The sequence below is a fragment of the Pristiophorus japonicus genome, chromosome 10, assembly GCF_044704955.1.
Source record: "Pristiophorus japonicus isolate sPriJap1 chromosome 10, sPriJap1.hap1, whole genome shotgun sequence".
Classification (NCBI taxonomy): domain Eukaryota; kingdom Metazoa; phylum Chordata; class Chondrichthyes; family Pristiophoridae; genus Pristiophorus; species Pristiophorus japonicus.
In genome coordinates this window covers 90,017,393-90,034,273 of record NC_091986.1, presented here as the reverse complement: position 1 = coordinate 90,034,273, position 16,881 = coordinate 90,017,393, and positions in this window count along the sequence as shown.

Genomic DNA, 16,881 nt, shown 5'->3' with positions numbered 1-16,881 from the left:
GCTTGTTGCAATACACACCCGACGCTGTATGGCGGCGCATCACATGCTAGTACCAAATGCTTACATGGATCATGCAACACAAGCAACTTGTTTGAGCATAACAATTTCCTCGCTTTTACAAAGCCATTTTCTTGGCTTTTGCCCCATACCCATTCGTCTCCTTTACGCAGTAAGGCGTGCAGTGGTTCTAACAGTGTGCTGAGACCCGGTAAGAAGTTACCAAAGTAGTTCAGGAGTCCTAGAAACAACCGCAGCTCCGTCATGTTCTGTGGCCTCGGTGCGTTATCGATTGTCTCCGTCTTCGAATCAGTGGGCCTGATACCGTCCACCGCGATTCTTCTCCCGAGGAACTCCACTTCAGACACCAGGAAAACGCACTTTGAGCATTTTAACCTGAGCACCACGCGGTTGAGTCGACTAAGAACCTCCTCCAGGTTCAGCAGATGCTCGACTGTCCCGACCTGTAACCAAGATGCCTTCCTGGAAGGCCACCATGCGCGGGACCGACTTCAGTAAACTTTCGATGTTTCTCTGGAATATCGCCGCGGCTGATCGAATTCCAAACGGACAACTGTTATAAATAAAGAGAACCTTGTGCGTGTTGATGCAGGTGAGGCCCTTTGATGATTCCTCCAGCTCCTGCATCATGTAGTTCATGACCCTTAATAGGATCAAACATGTTACATCTGCCCCGTTCAAACCAGCATCCAATGATCAGGCAAAGAGAGCAGTGCAAACTATCAAACAGGGCTTGAAGAGGGTAACTGAAGGCTCACTGCAGACTCACCTACCCAAGTTCTGTTTATCTACGGCATGAGACCCCACTCGCTCATTGGGATTCCACGCTCTGAACTGCTCATGAAATGGGTACTTAAGACAAGGCTCTCGTTAGTTCACCCCAACCTGCATGAACAGATAGAGAGCAGGCGGCTTCAACAAAGTACATATCACGACAGCGTCAAGTCCAGCTTCATGAACGTCTTTCCTCCCGCCAGTGTAGCAAAAACGTCGTCAGCCTTTGGTAGTGGATATTGGTCCTGCAGGGAGAAACGATTGATAGTTACTTTGTAGTTACCACAGATTCTGACGGTGCCGTCTCCCTTTGGACTAGAACGATCGGACTGGTCCAATCGTTGATTGGCAAAATGATGCCCTCTCGTTGCAGACGGCCTAGCTCGATCTCCACCCTCTCTGTCATCATGTACGCTACCACTCTCGTCTTGTGATGGATGGGTCGCGCCCCCGAAATTAGGTGGATCTGCACTTTTGCTCCTTGGAACGTCCCGATGCCTGGTTCGAACAGCGAAGGGAACTTGTTTAAGACCTGGGCACACGAAGTGTCACCAGCGGGCGAGAGCGCTCGGACGTCGTCCCACTTCCAGCGTATCTTTCCCAGCCAGCTTCTGCCGAGCAGCGTGCGACCATCGCCTGGTACCACCCAGAGTGGTAGCTTTTGCACCGCTACATCATAGGAGACCTTTACAGTAGCACTGCCGATTACGGGAATCAGTTGCTTTGTGTAAGTTCTCAGTTTCGTGCGAATGGGAGTCAAGACTGGCCTTGAGGCCTTGTTGCACCACAATTTGTTGGAAGTCTTTTTGCTCATAATGGACTGGCTCGCGCCCATGTCCAGCTTCATTGACACCTGAATCCATTTAATTCAACCTTCAGCATTATCGGGGGACACTTTGTGGTAAATGTATGCACCCCATATACCTCTGCCTCCTTGGCCTGAGGCTCTGGTTTGTCGTGATCCGCTGTGGATCTGTCCTCCTCTGCAACCTGGTGGTTTGCAGGATTAACAGGGTTTGCAGCTCGCCTGCACATACGTTGGAGGTGTCCCATTGATCCACAGCCCTTGCAAATGTACTCTTTGAAGCAGCATAAATAGAAATGATGATCACCCCCTCAGCGCGAACAAGGTGTTAATGGCCTTGCGTTCATCACCCTTGATGGTAGACTCTGAGACATCTGATGACGTGCAGCTGCAGGCATGTGGGGCCTGCCCTGTACATTGCGATTTGAAAACAACATCACTTTTCTCACAGTACTTGTGGCAGCATTCGTGTGCTGAGAGATTTGCTTAGTATTGTCACTGGTGGCAATGAACACCTGTGCTATCGCTATGGCCTTACTCAAGGTTGGGATTTCTACATTCAAAAGTTTGCGAAGTATCACTTCATGGTCGATGCCAAGTACGAAAAAGTCATTGAACATGTGCTCCAAATGTCCTTCAAATTCACCATGTCCTGCAAGGCGTCTTAGCTCGGCGACATAACTCACCACTTCCTGATCTTTAAACCTTTTGTAGGTGTAGAGCCGGTACCTCGCCATCGGAACACTTTCCTTCGGGTTCAGATGCTCCCGGACCAGAGTGCACAAATCATCATATGATTTCTCTGTGGGTTTCGCTGGAGCAAGCAGATTTTTCATGAGGCTATATGTTGGTGCCCCACAGACGGTGAGGAGAATCGCCCTTCATTTGGCAGTGTTCTCTTCCCCATCTAGCTCATTGGCCACGAAGTATTGGTCGAGTTGCTCAACGACGGTTTCGCAATCATCTCCCTCCGAGAATTTCTCCAGGATGCCCATGTTCTCTGCATCGTTGGGTTCGTCATCTGTATCTCATCGCCAGTTGTTATGTATGAATAAAGAGTCTGACTGGATACTGTGAGCTCAAAGTAAAGTGTGACCTTAGTCTTTCATTGCAGGACTCCAGAATGCCTCTCCAGCCTGTGAGGCCTCCTCAAGTACCTGTGCTCCCAAGGGATTGTTGGATCCCTTGGGACGCCAGTGGATGAGCTCTCTGGTGGCTGTACAAGTTCACATATATAACAGTAACCAAATTTGGATACAGTAAAGCAGAGTACTCTCCATTATACTTTATTGATTTAACACTATCATTCAGAATTTTATACACTTTGTTGATTGCTGCTTCACATTGACCTAACATATTACGCACCAAATCTACCGACAGCCGCAGATCTCTTTGACATTCACCATTAGCTAGTTGTATAACAGTCATAAAGTACACATGTTGCTCACTTTTTCTTCCAATGTACATTACTTTACATGTATCTATGTTAAATTTCTCTGGCTCTGTTTCATCCATTGAAAGATTACTGGGTTGAATTTCCACGGGGTTTATCCCGATCATCTGCCGTAACTTCGGTGGAAGAGCTGTGGAAACCCTGGAAAAATGGCATAAATTTTGTTCATACTATTTTCAGGGATTTTCGCTGAAGTTACTCAGACAAGCAGGAGAACCCCTTAGAAATTCACTGCCTTTATTTCTTCCTATCTCCTTAGCACCCTGGCTGCTCCCTCCAGGATAAATTCCCCTCTAATTTGGTATTATCTGTGAACTTGACCAATCCTTGAAGTGCAGTAAATCTTTCACAGTTAATGCACTTTAATTAGAATTGGACTTTAGTGTTAAGCTACTTTAGTCGGGGAGTACTGATAATGCCTTGAACAGTATTTTCTACAATATTTAACAATATTTTTACTTTACACAAGGTGCATCAAATAAGACCAATCCAAACCCCAGACTATCTCCACCAAGAACACCAGATAAATGTAATCCTAACTTGTCCTTTGATGCAGTTGCTGAGCTTCGTGGAGAGATGATATTTTTCAAAGACAAGTATGAACTATATTGAATGTCCCAGAACAATTTTTACTGATAATAATATTGATATATTTCACAATGGAAATGTTTCACAAAAAATATTTGAGCACATTTTTGGTAAACCTTGTCTTTTTACCATTGAGTGGTAGGTGTGGGTTTCTGTCTACAGTTCTCCACAGGGCGGATTCCTGCTCTCATCAAGTGATGGTGATTCAAGCCAAAGTGCTTTACCGGATGAGACAATAAAAAACAGTCCAGCCTGGCTACTCTGGCACAGGTCCCACTGGCTAGTTACATAGTAAAGGAACTTAGCAAGAACTTGCATTCATATAGCACCTTTCATGCCGCAGGACGTCTCAAAGTGCTTTACAGCCAATGAAGTCCTTTTGAGATGTAGTCACTGTTGTAAGGTGAGCAGTATTCACCCAGGCCTGGAATGAGTCATCTACCTACTTTTTGGCAAGGCAATATTTTATGGCATGTGATGTACCTAGAAAAATAACTTTATTTTGACAAATAGTTTACTAATGTTGTGTTACAGAAATAACTATGTATAATATGAAGATAGTGGTAAATGCTGAAGTTTTAATTCAGCTGAGGTTCACTTCTAATATATTCTACTAAATCCCTGCTGTTCATTAGGTTTTTCTGGAGGAGACACCCACAACTGCCTGAGGCTCAGCTGACTTTAATTAATTCATTCTGGCCAAATATTCCTGCAAGGATCGATGCTGCGTATGAAAATCTGGAGAGGGATTTTCTTGTTGTTATTAAAGGTTAAGTACTGTTACTTTTCTTTGCTAAAGAACACAGGAGTAGGACGTTAGGATAATATGATGGAAACAGCAATGCCACAGTGAAATGGGAGAGTTTTCAGAAACATGGGTCAAATTCACATTGCATTCTTAGTGCATAACTTTAGAGATTGAAATGTTTAAAAAGAAATGCTTTTCAAACTATAATGCCCTTTATGATTGTGCCTGTAGTGATGTGTTGTGCTAGGTAGAATGGAATCCCCTATTTCAGGAAGAGGCACCAAGAGACAGCAAGATACTTCTCCAGAAGTGCAACTCTTTCAAAAAGAAATCACAAAGTATCAGCAGAGGCTTGGGAATTGGTTGGCTGTCTAGCATCCTAGCTGAGAAATAGTGCCCTCATGAGGAGACGTTGAGAGGAAAAGAAAAAACTCCACCTTTACTAATATGCAGATACTAACAAAAGTTCTGTAATCCTATAGGAAACAAATACTGGGCCATTAATGGCTATGATGTCCTGCCAGGATATCCAAAGTACATCCACCGATTTGGTATTCCAAGATCCATCAGGAAAATAGATGCAACTATTCATATTGGGAAGACTTCAAAGACTTTATTCTTTGCAGGGAACCAGTACTGGAGGTAATGGTCCATTCTTTATATAAATATTCATGTAAATATTTTAAGCCACTAATAGATCACCCTTTACATAAAGTGCTTCTCCTTTCAGTTATGATGAAATTAAACAAACCATGGATGAAGGTTACCCACGCCAGATACAGGAGGATTGGCCAGGGGTCCCCGGTAGACTGGATGCAGCATTTGAATATAACGGTAAATTTAAAAACAAATATTCTGTGAAATATTGAGATATTCAAAGTATTGATGTACTCTTTCCATTACAAAAGTAGCATTTAACTACATTTTCAATGGAAAAGAGCAAATTCTTTTGTTAAAAAGGTATTGCACAGAGCTTCTCAATGTTCAGTGAGTTCATCTAATGAGTAGGTGAGCCATGCAGATCATGAAGGTCCCAGGTTTTATCCTTGGTCTTAGGTAGGGCAATAATGGGGTCCATACGATTAGTTCATTGTCTCTGGTTTCGGGACAGTAAAATCAATCATTGTTCCTGCTGCTAGTTGCTCTTTAGTGTCCCCTACTGGAAGTGTGTTTATGTGCGTGTGTGTGTGCATTGTCAAGTAGGGACAGACTTGGTCTTACATTGGATGCCAAAGATAAGGCCATTCACCTAGCAAAGACTACGTTTATTTGATCTTTTAATTGTAGGGCCTTCAGAAAGATGCAAGATCTTCACTTTATCAGTTTGGGGTGAACATTGACTCAGCTCTGGAGTGGAACTATTCATTTAATTCCTCGTGCTTTGTTTAAACATAATGGTAGAACTGAGAGCCTGAGTTGAGGGTTACTTTTTCTATTCTGTTTTTCAGGATATATTTACTTCTTCCGTGGACCAACTCAGTTCATGTTCAACATCAGCGAGCAACGAGTGCTTCAAATTTATCGTATCAATCAATGGGTGGGATGTTAGCTGCACGCCTTATCAAGTTGTTAGCCCCTCACCATTAAATGATACAACACAACTTATCAAAAATGTTTATTTATTGGACCTTCACTAACTAATAAATGACTTTCAGCATTGCCTACTTTTATGACCCTAAATAATATTGTATTAAAGAGTTATTATAGTTATTGCAAACTGATGCATTGTTTGAAATAATTTAATATAATTCTATTGTTTTGTATTTGTCATTTCTACTACACTTGTTATTTATTGTTTTGTGATGTAACATATTTTGATTTAAAAATAATTAGTTTTAACTTATTTATATTTATAATATTTATGCTGTAATACCTGTCTATATGTGGAAAATCTGTGTTGCTTATGCTTTGGAAGTTTTTAAAAATTTAATATTAAATTATCTCAATATATATTTTTGGAGAATATCGGGCCAGAATCCCTCTTTTTGCTAACTTCGGTAAAACATAGTCTTGTGTTAAAAAAAAGTGGTGGAATACAGGAAATTGAGCCCCAACATTGTTCATGTAATTTATTGTAAACAAAATAAAATTGTATGAAACTTAATTTGTTGTCTGATATTATGTGTTTGTATCACACATCATTTTAGTTTTAGTGTATTCAGATGCTTTAAAAATAAAGGACCCAAAATTGGTGAACATTCCGGCCGCGGACTGCCGACATGCCGCCCAAAATCGCGAAATTGATTGAAAAAAACCAACATACTCGCCACATACCGCCCGTTGGGAAATTCATCAACGACATACCGCCAGGCAGTATGCATACCGTCTGCCCACATGGAGCACCCTACAGACCGCCCAAAAGTCCAAAATTGGTCGGATACCGCCGACATACCACCGGAGCTGCACACCGCCTGAAAAAAGATGGCTTTATGCTGATGGTATGTCGGCGATAAGTAAACTGCAAAGTTCCTCCCCCATCCCAGTGATCTATTTCTCTCACCCCCCGCAGAGATCTAATCCCCTCAATGATCTAGTCCTCACCCCCCTAAAGATCTAATCCCCCCCAGCGATGTATTCCTATCCCCCCCACCAGCTATCTATTTCTATCCCCTCCAGAGATCTAATCCCACCCCCAGAGATCTAGTCCTCCCCCCACAGAGATCTATTCCACACCCCGCCAAGAAAAATGCAGAAATAAATAAATAACAATAATAAATTTTATTCACACAACAGCCTAAGTATTATAAATAAATCGAAAACAATTAAAAAACTAAAACTTACGAGAGACATTTACCTGTGACTGGACATCGGCAGTCTCTGGCCTCTGGACTGCTCTTCTCAGGCGGGGGGTGGGGCGGGGAGGGCAGGGGTGATGGTGGGGAATGGAAGTCGATGGAGGAGCCCGCCTGCGCAGAACTTGGGACCGGAAGAGTCCCGAGTCCCAGACAACTTACCTTACACCGCCGGAGCAGACCATCCATCACACTCCGGTGACGCACCGCTCAGGACCGGCTGCACCAATTTTGCCAGCACTCCGCCCCAGCGGTACCCTACGGTATGTAATGACATACCACCGGCATTCCGCCAAGAAATGGGAGGACGACCAATTTTGGCCCCCTAACAACTGTGAAATGAAGTTTAGAACATAAGAACAGAGGAATTATGAGCAGGAGTAGGCCATTCCGCCCCTTGAGCCTGCTCCACCATTCAATAATATCATGGCTGATCTTCTATCTCAACTCCACTCTCTTGCACTATCCCCATATCCCTTGATTCCCTTAATATCCGAAATCTATCGATCTCTGTCTTGAATTTACTCAACAACTGAGCCTCCACAGCCCTCTGGGTAGAGAATTCCTTGGAGTCGGCCAACAATTAAACTAAAATGGAGGTACCGACAGCGGCCCTCCCCTTTAAGGGCGAACATGCTGCCCAGGCACACACAGCTTCCTGCAGGGGAAACCTGTCAGTGGCACCAACCAGCGGCCTCTCCGCTCCCGTGGGGCAACTTCCCACGGGGCAATTTCCCGCTGGGGTTGGAAAGGGGGTCGCTGCCGGGTGGTGTGGGATCGGCGCCTGCCCAACGGGCGGAAGCACGGGACCGCAGAAACCTGTTTCCACCGCTCACGGTCCACGGGCAATTAGAGGCGGTAATGGAACTTAAGGAGGGGAGCAATTTTAGCCCCTGTAGGTCTAGTCTACTTAATCTCTCCTCATACGACAATCTCTCCATCTCAGGAATCAGTCAAGTGAACCTTTGTTGCACTCCCTATGGCAAGTATATCCTTTCTTAGGTAAGGAGACTGAGGGCTAGACTTTCCATTAACTGGCTAAGGCCCCAAACAATGGGCCTTATTCCAGCGATGTGTGATGTATCGCCGGCATAAGGCCCATTTCTTTTTGCGATTTTCCACTCGGCCTTACCCCAGCAATGTCAAATGGGCGATCTGATTTCTCAGCGATCTCTCGATCGCCCAAAAAAAGAGTAAGTGAAACGGAAGACCAAAAAAAAAGCTTCCCTAGCAACGATATTGTGCGCATGTGTGGGATTTTTTTGGGGGTCGATTTTTTTTGCCACGTTTGGAGAGTTCATGGGTCATCGCACATGCTCAGAAGGACAGGAAGAGTCGGAGAGAGCGGGTGAGAGAGAAGGAGAGAAGGAGAGAGTCATTGAGGAAGAAGTTTGTATTTTGCTAATTTGGTTTAAAATTCAAGAATGGAAACACCAAATAGAAGGGAGATGGAGAGGCAAAGGGCAAAAGCCTTTAGTGGGGAGGTGAATTAGGCCCTTGTAAATGTTGTTTCCACAAGGTGGGAGGACTTGACACAGGGTGGCCTTGGGAAACCTCCACCCCGTGCCTATCGACGGATCTGGCTGGAGATTGCCAGATGGTTGATCAGTGCCGCAAGAGATGGAACAGCCTGCTGGCAGTTGCCAGAGTAAGTTGGATTTTAGATATGTCTTTAAAACATATTTAAAAATCATATTTAAAAGCACACATATGTATTATTTACTTGATGTTTATAAATTGCAAACAAAATCCTCAATGTTATTTATAATGTGAAGTAATAACATTAATTTAAAAACTACATTAAATTTAAAAAAAAATTTATTCACCCTAATACTAAGTTGCATGTTATAGTATTTAAAATTATTCATATGCAGCTACCAGAGTAAGTTGCATTTTAATATTTAAAAGGTATTTAAAAGTCATATTTAAAATCATACATATGTATTATTTACTTGCTGTTTATAATTAGAATAATATAAAAAATTTATTCACCCTAATACTAAGTTGCATGTTATAGTATTTAAAATTATTCATACGCAACTACCAGAGTAAGTTGCATTTTAATATTTAAAAGGTATTTAAAAGTCATATTTAAAATCATACATATGTATTATTTACTTGCTGTTTATAATTAGAATAATATAAAAAATTATTCATATGCACTGCGATGTTATGGCATAATTGAACATTTAAATCAGTCTTCAATGTTTATTGTCAAGTACAGTAGCTTATGCAGTGCAAGGTTAAATGATCATTTACAGAAAAAGATCAGTAGCAACCGCACAGAGCAAAGGAGGACGGGTGGCGGCTCCACGACGGTGCACACACTGAATGCGTACGAGGAGCTTGCAGTGGCCTTGGTGGGGCCTGAAAGCCGTTCGGTCACGACTTGTGGCATGGCCGAGCCCACCCTTGAGTCTGGTGAGTAATGGGAATTGTGCAATGTGTCAAACATTACTGAATGCATACGAGAAAAATCGTAGTTATGCATTTGTTATGCACTTATAATTCATTAATTTAGATGTAGTCTGATCTACGAATGAGGCCATGTTAACCCTGATGAACCCTTGAGTATATGTTGTTTTGCAAAGTATTGCAATGTTTTGGGTTATATTGAAATATTGATATTGATATTGAAATATTGAAATATATTGATATGTATTGTTATGAGTTGTTTAGAAATTTCATTCATCTTTCTAAGGTCAAGTGTCCGTTGAGCAGTGCTCAGTAGCAGAGAATGTGATAGACCCCTCAAGCAGCTCGCAATGGGTTGAGACGGCGGAGGACAGGAGGAGGAGCAGGAGGAGGAGGATGAAGAGATTTTTTTTGTGGGGGGGGGGAACAACCTGCGGCCATCTCAATTGAGATGGAAGAAGCACCGGGACCAAGCGGTGTGCAGGTGGCGACGCTAAGGCGCGTTATTTTGCTAACGACGACCCCACGGAGGTCCGGTCAGCGTGGCGAGCAATCGCCTACCATGGAGGGCCAGACAGAGAGCTTGATATCCCTGTGCAGGGAGACGATCGCGATTGGCCATGACCTTATCCAGGGGTTCGCGGGATTCTCTGCGAACTGGAGCCAGTTTCCAGCATCCTGGAGTGAGTTCTGTACAAACTTTTCCAATTGGTCTTCCGAGCAAGTACAGACTGCTAGAGAGAGCTTGGAGGCCATTCGGCAGCAGACAGCCGCAACCAATGCCCTACAGCATGCGTTGCTGGCTGGACAGGACGCTGCACCCCAAGGTGTCGTGTCTGCTCGCAGTGAGACCCCGAGCACACAAGTGAGTACGGAGGACACAGTTCCTCCTGACTCGCAAGTGGAGCTTCAGGCTTCCACTTCCGCTCCGTCACCTCCACCACAGCAGGAGCAGGCTTGAGGGGCTAGATGGCCTACTCCTGTTCCTAATTCTTATGTTCTTATATGTTCTAGGAAGTCTTGCCATCTCTGCACAATATCTTGGTGTCGGTCTGCGTAGACTAAAACAGGTGGGTGGGGTTCGAACACGGGGTGGGGCTGGACCTGGAGGGAAACGTGGCTGCAGGTAGGGAGGGGGGCATTTTTTCACAAAGTTTGTTCACTTGTTCAATTGTTCTTGTTCCTGTTTTGTTAGTTTTGTTAGTTGTTATTGGTTAATTGTTAATTGTTAATTGTTAAGATTTTGTATTTGAGGGAAGGGTGGGTTGGAGAGATAGTTTTTCAATTTTTATTTGCGTTTTTGTAAATAATTTTTTAAAAATTTAATTCATTAAATTGTGTGTGTCTTCTCTCTTAGTTAGTTATCAACTATACAGATGTTATTCCATATCTGAGCATTCTATTAATATACGAGTACTTTAGTAACACCTTCTAATAAATTCTATTATATAATACCTATTCACTAAAAACCTATATAAAACCTATTTACTAAAACCAACATAATAATACATATGTGAAAAATTACAGCTCTCATCCTCATTAAATTCTATTATATAAAACCAAACGTAATGATAACTATATGAAAACTTACAGCTCTCAGTAAATTATACTATATAAAACCTATTTAATAAAAATAATGGAATAATACCTATTTATATTCCCTGTCTCAATATTCTGAATACAACTAGCTCTCTAATTAAATCACAACTAATCCTCTACCCTCTCATTGAAGTCATAATGGCGTCCGTAGTGCCCATTTTCCTTCTCTTTGGCCCAGAAAAAGCAACTATTTCTCAGCACTGATTTGGGCCTTACATTGGCCCAGCGAAGTGCATGCTCGGTGCTGAAACGGGGGATGGGCCTTGTGTGGGCTATAAATTCGGTGATCTTCTCGGCGATCAAAGTGGAAACTTAGGCACCTTTTTTTCGGGCGATATTTTGCGCCTAGTTTCCACTTTTTGCTCAAAATGGGCTATAGAGGTCCATTTTGGGCCCTATGTGGGCCATAAATGGGCGATGTGAAGTAGAAGATCTAGCCCTAAAATTGTACAAAATACTGCAGGTGCGGTCTCACCAGAGCCCTATATAATTGCCGTAAGATGTCTTGAGGTAGAATTTGCCCTTTGCTGGAAACGAAGCGCACCTACCCTTTTTGAAGTGGTCTCGCCACCGCAATGGCCTATCTGGTGAAATTCTGCTCCTCGGGGTTTATTTCCAGCGGGGCAGAAATGGATCATCATGGAGTCAGAAGTGGGGGTGGGACGGAGTGTCTGCAGCTGTCAAAAAAAAATAACATGGCAGTGCGCCGACCCCTTTAAGGGCGGCCAGGCCATCATCTCACACAGAGTGCACCGACAGCAAAAGCTCTCCCGTGGCCATCACTTTCCGGCGGCCAGAGGCCTTACCAAAAGGGGCAATTTCAGCCCCCTTTACACTTATACTCAAATCATCTAATAATAAAGGGCAAAATACCATATGCTTTCTTAATTTCTTGTTGTTCCTGCATGTTAACTTTCAGTGATTTGTGTACAAGAATATCCAGTTCCCTCTGAACACCAACATTTCTCAAACTCTCACCATTTAAAAAATACTCTGCTTTTTTATTTTTCCTACCAAAGTGAATAACTTCACATTTCTCCACATTATATTCCATTTGCCATGTTCTTGCCCACTCACTTAGCCTTGAAGCCTATTTGCATCCTCCTCACAACTTACATTCCTACCTAGTTTTGGATCATCACATATATTACATTTAGTCCCCTCATCCAAGTCATTGATATAGATTGTGAATAGCTGGGGCCCAAGCACCGATCCTTGCGGTACTCCACTAGTTACAGCCTGTCAACTCAAATAATGACCCGTTTAGTCCTCTCTTTATTTTCTGTCTGTTATCCAATTCTCAATCCATGCTAGTATATTACCCTCAATCCCATGAGGGCCTAATTTTGTTTAATAACCTCTTGCGTAGCACCTTATCGAATGCCTTCTGAAAATCCAACTACACCACATCCACTGGTTCCCCCTTCTAGGTGCCCTGTTACCACGTCCTTAATAATAGATTCTATCATTTTCCCTCGTACTGATGTCAGGCTAACTGGTCTGTAGTTCCCCATTTTTTGTCTCCCTCATTTCTTAAGCAGCATATATTTGCTAACTTCCAATCCATGGAAACCATTCTAGAATCTATGGAATTTTGGAAGATGACAACCAATGCATCCTCTATCTTTATAGCCACCTCTTTGAAAACCTGAGATGGTAGGTCATCAGTTCTAGGGGATTTATCGGCTTTCAGTCCCAATAATTTCTCCAGTACTATTTTTTTACTAATACAGGTACTAATCTCTTTCAGTTCCTCATTCTCGCTAGACCCTTGGTTCTCCATTATTTCAGGAGGTTTTTTGTGTCTTCTTCCGTGAAGACAGACACAAAATATTTGTTTAATTTCACTGCCACTTCCTTATTCACCATTTTAATTTCTCCTGTCTCAGCCTGCAAGGAACATTTACTTTTGCTAATCTTTTCCTTTTTACATACCTATAGAAGCTTTTACAGTTTGCTTTTGTGTCTATTGCTAATTTACTCTCATATTCTATTTTCACTTTCTTTATCAATTTTTTGGTTCACCTTTGCTGAATTCTAAAATCCTCTCAATCGTCAGGCTTACTGCTCTTTTTGGCAACTTTATAAGCCTCTTCTTTTGATCCAATACTATAACTTCTCTTGTTAACCATGGTTGGATCACTTTTCCTGTGGGGTTTTTAATGCCTTAATGTATATTTGTTGTAAATTATGTATTCTTTAAATGCTAGCCATTGCTCGTCTACCATCATACCTTTTAATGAAGTTTCCCAATCTACCTTAGCCAACTTGCCCCTCATACCTACATAGTTTGCTTTGTTTAGATTTAAGACCGTAGTTTCGGGTTTAACTAAATCAGTTTCAAACTTAATATAAAATTCTATCATACTATGGTCACTTTTCCCTAAAGGCCCCTCTACTACATTATTAAGGTTATTAATTAACTCTTCTGTTCCAGCCATTGGTTTTCAAACTGGGGTCTCCAGTCCCTAGAATCCCCTGGGGTCCAGAAATCATAAGATTTTTATCCACCTGTTATCAGAATTCAGCATCTTTTTGTTTGTTGTCCTATATTGCTGTATATGTATTAGTTGCTACATGCACCGGCTACTCCTGTTGGCTCAAGGCCTGTATTGCCACTTGGCTGTCTCCTGTCTGCCGCTGCTTGCGGCGATTGTGAAACACCTTGATCTGCCAGAGAAAGAGAAAGTGTATCAGTGAGTGTAGTGCAATATGTTTGGGTGATGTGCCTGCCATAGTTGAATAGCTGTAAGTGTGTGCAAGGTGTGAGATGTGTGCGAGTGTTGCAACAATGGTAAGGTTGTGAGGGTGATGTGAAGCCATGATTGTGTGGTCTGAAGGTGAAAGATAGAAATTGTTGCAAGGCGAGTGATGAGATATGGTACACTGAACAGTGTATGATGTTTGTGGTGCAGATGGTGGATATGGCATTTGGTGAAGCCTTCACTCACCTTGACCTGCCGTGTGAAGTCATTAAACTCCTTGGAGGTCATTAAACTCCTTGTGGCACTGGATCCATGTTCTCGGTACCACACTGTTGGCCATCATGTACCCAGCTATCTCGTACCACAGGCTTCTCGATGTATCGGCTGATGGCTTCCTGCCATCCTGTGGGAACAGGACATCCTGCCTCCTCTCCACGGCCAGTACCAATGCCTCCAGAACCACATCAGAAAGCCTTCTGGCTTGTTCTCTTTGCTGGTGCTCAACCATGTGTTCTAATTCCAGTTCCAGCTCCAACTGCAATGACAATAATCCTGTCCTGACAAATCTGTTTGCGGGCAGTGGGTTGGTAATTTAAATATTATAATGTGGTTGCCTACCTTCATTTTAACAGCCATTCTATTTTTGACTAAGGCCAACTGGGTTTCCCAGGCCTCGGGAAACCCGGCAGCTGAAAGGAGGCGAGAAGGGCTGAATCCATGTGGTAATTGTCTTTACAGCACTGTTTGTGGTCCAGGAAAAGCAGGAATGCTTCTTACAGGCCCAACAAGCTTCCCAGTAAACCCTGTCCCCATGATCTGTCTTCTCCCCCTACCAACCATCTTCCCCCTCCCCCCCCCCAGCGCCATTGGAGGCCCTGACCACTAGATACTAACCACTACCCCCGGTGATCTGGAATCTCACATCCACCATCAGACTCCCCCACCCCACCCCATGATCAAACACCCCCATGATTGGGACTCCCCGACCACCATCGGACCCCTACCCCCGCGCGATCGGGATCTCTCTGGAGATAATTCTGCAGGATTCCTGCCGAAGAACAAGAACTCTCCCCCAGACAACTCACTGTCAGAGCAGATTAGAGAAATGCAGAGCTTCATTGGTCTTCAGGTAACTGGCAATCTTGATTGGGAACTGCAGAACCTATGAGGAAACCACAATGTGGAGTCCCTGATGTTGGTACATATAATCACTTTCCAAGAAAACTTAAATGGGAAAGGTACAGTGTAACATAGAGGTAATGTGTTTTCACAGTACTTAGTGGGGCTAAAATTCCGGCCTCGCAAAAGCCGGTTTTCAGCACACAATGCGCCTGCACCAAAAAAACAGCTTTTCCAATCGGTCAAGATTTGCCTTGACAGATCCTCTGCATCCCTGCAGCCAGGACATTCGTGCGGGCAAGATTGGGCTATTTGCCCATCTCTTGCCCAGCAAATGCCCTTCAAACTCTTGAGCCTGATAAAAGCAGGCGCATAACCTACTTTTACCAGTGTAACAGTTTTAAAACATAGAAAAATAAAATTGAAATACACATTTTTAGTTAAAAACCCTGTCCATTAAGGTAAATTTATTTTAAACCCTATTAAAACACTTCAAAAAATCCCCCCTAAAAATATTTTTTCTAAAACATTTAATTAAGTTTAATTTCAATTAATTTTAAATATGTGAGTTTAAAAAAAAAATGGATGTTGTGTTTAATGTCCAGTCATACGTGACTCCAGCTTCTCCGTGCGCGCCTCGAAGACATGGACGCACTCCGATGTGCAGGAAGAGAAGGCCTCCCACCGCAATCTAAGGCGCTTCCGGGACCACCAGGTACTTCCGTAAAAAATTTTCGGGTCAGAGGCGTTCGTCTGAAGCAAGCCTCCGACCTAAATTTCAGGGCCAGTATGTTTCTTTAGTAGTTCATTAAATTTATCAACATTTCTAATTTTTTTAAATAAAGGCTTCTCAACTACAGTACTACAGTATTTTATCCACTGACATGGACACAGCAATACTGAGAGCTTTCATGGTCTGTAGTGATGTCACTCTCAGTTGTAGATTTTATGAAGGAGAAGCTGCTATTACGATCTCCTTGTGGTATTAATAAAATAATTTACATCACTGTTAAGTCCAGAATAAATTTAGGCCTTCTTTTAATAATTATCATTTAAATAACATTGGAACAAAAACGATAATATAAGGAAAGTTAAGGATGAAAAAAGGCCTTTCTACCAATCAAAGCTCATCCTTCTATTACTCTTGCTTTCCAATTAAAACATCCAGCAACATCTTTGAATATTGTTATTCTGATTCACAGATTGTCCTGATAATTTATAAACAAATTCTTCCCTAAATCTGCTCTAAAACTATTTCACACTATTGTGTTTCGAGTTCAACTTAAATATTTCTGGGATTCCCTGTCTCTACTATTAAATACAAGCAAGTAATAGAAATATAACCCTTAGCAAGTACAGCAGGTACACATATAAGATTGTGTGTAATGAATGTTCGATAGTGTAGATTGTTCACAATTTGTAGCAATGAAAAGTCAGACACATATGACATGATTATAGTTGCGACCATTTCTGGTATTTTTTTGTTGCGATTATATTTTCCACAAAGCGTTTGAAGTTTAAATAAAAGCAGCTTAGTTAAGTATCTAATAATTTGGACAGAAAAGTAAGGAACAAAAGGGAGAATTTTGACTCTTGCCACTGGGCAGAAACTGGGAAAAATGTGAGTTAAATCCAAGTAGGGCACTTACCACCCATCCCATGGCCATTTTAACGCTGTTGTTTTCGTGGGGGTTGAGGCGCCAGTGTGACTCAGGCAGGAGCCTCATGAATGAATGTAATTTTGGATTCTATCATGTCGTTAGGACCCTGAGGCAACTTTAACTGCCTACTGAGCAGCGTGTTGGCTGGGAATGCTCCAGTCAGTAAAACCTGGTGGACACCAATAGCAGCACAGCCAAATAAGT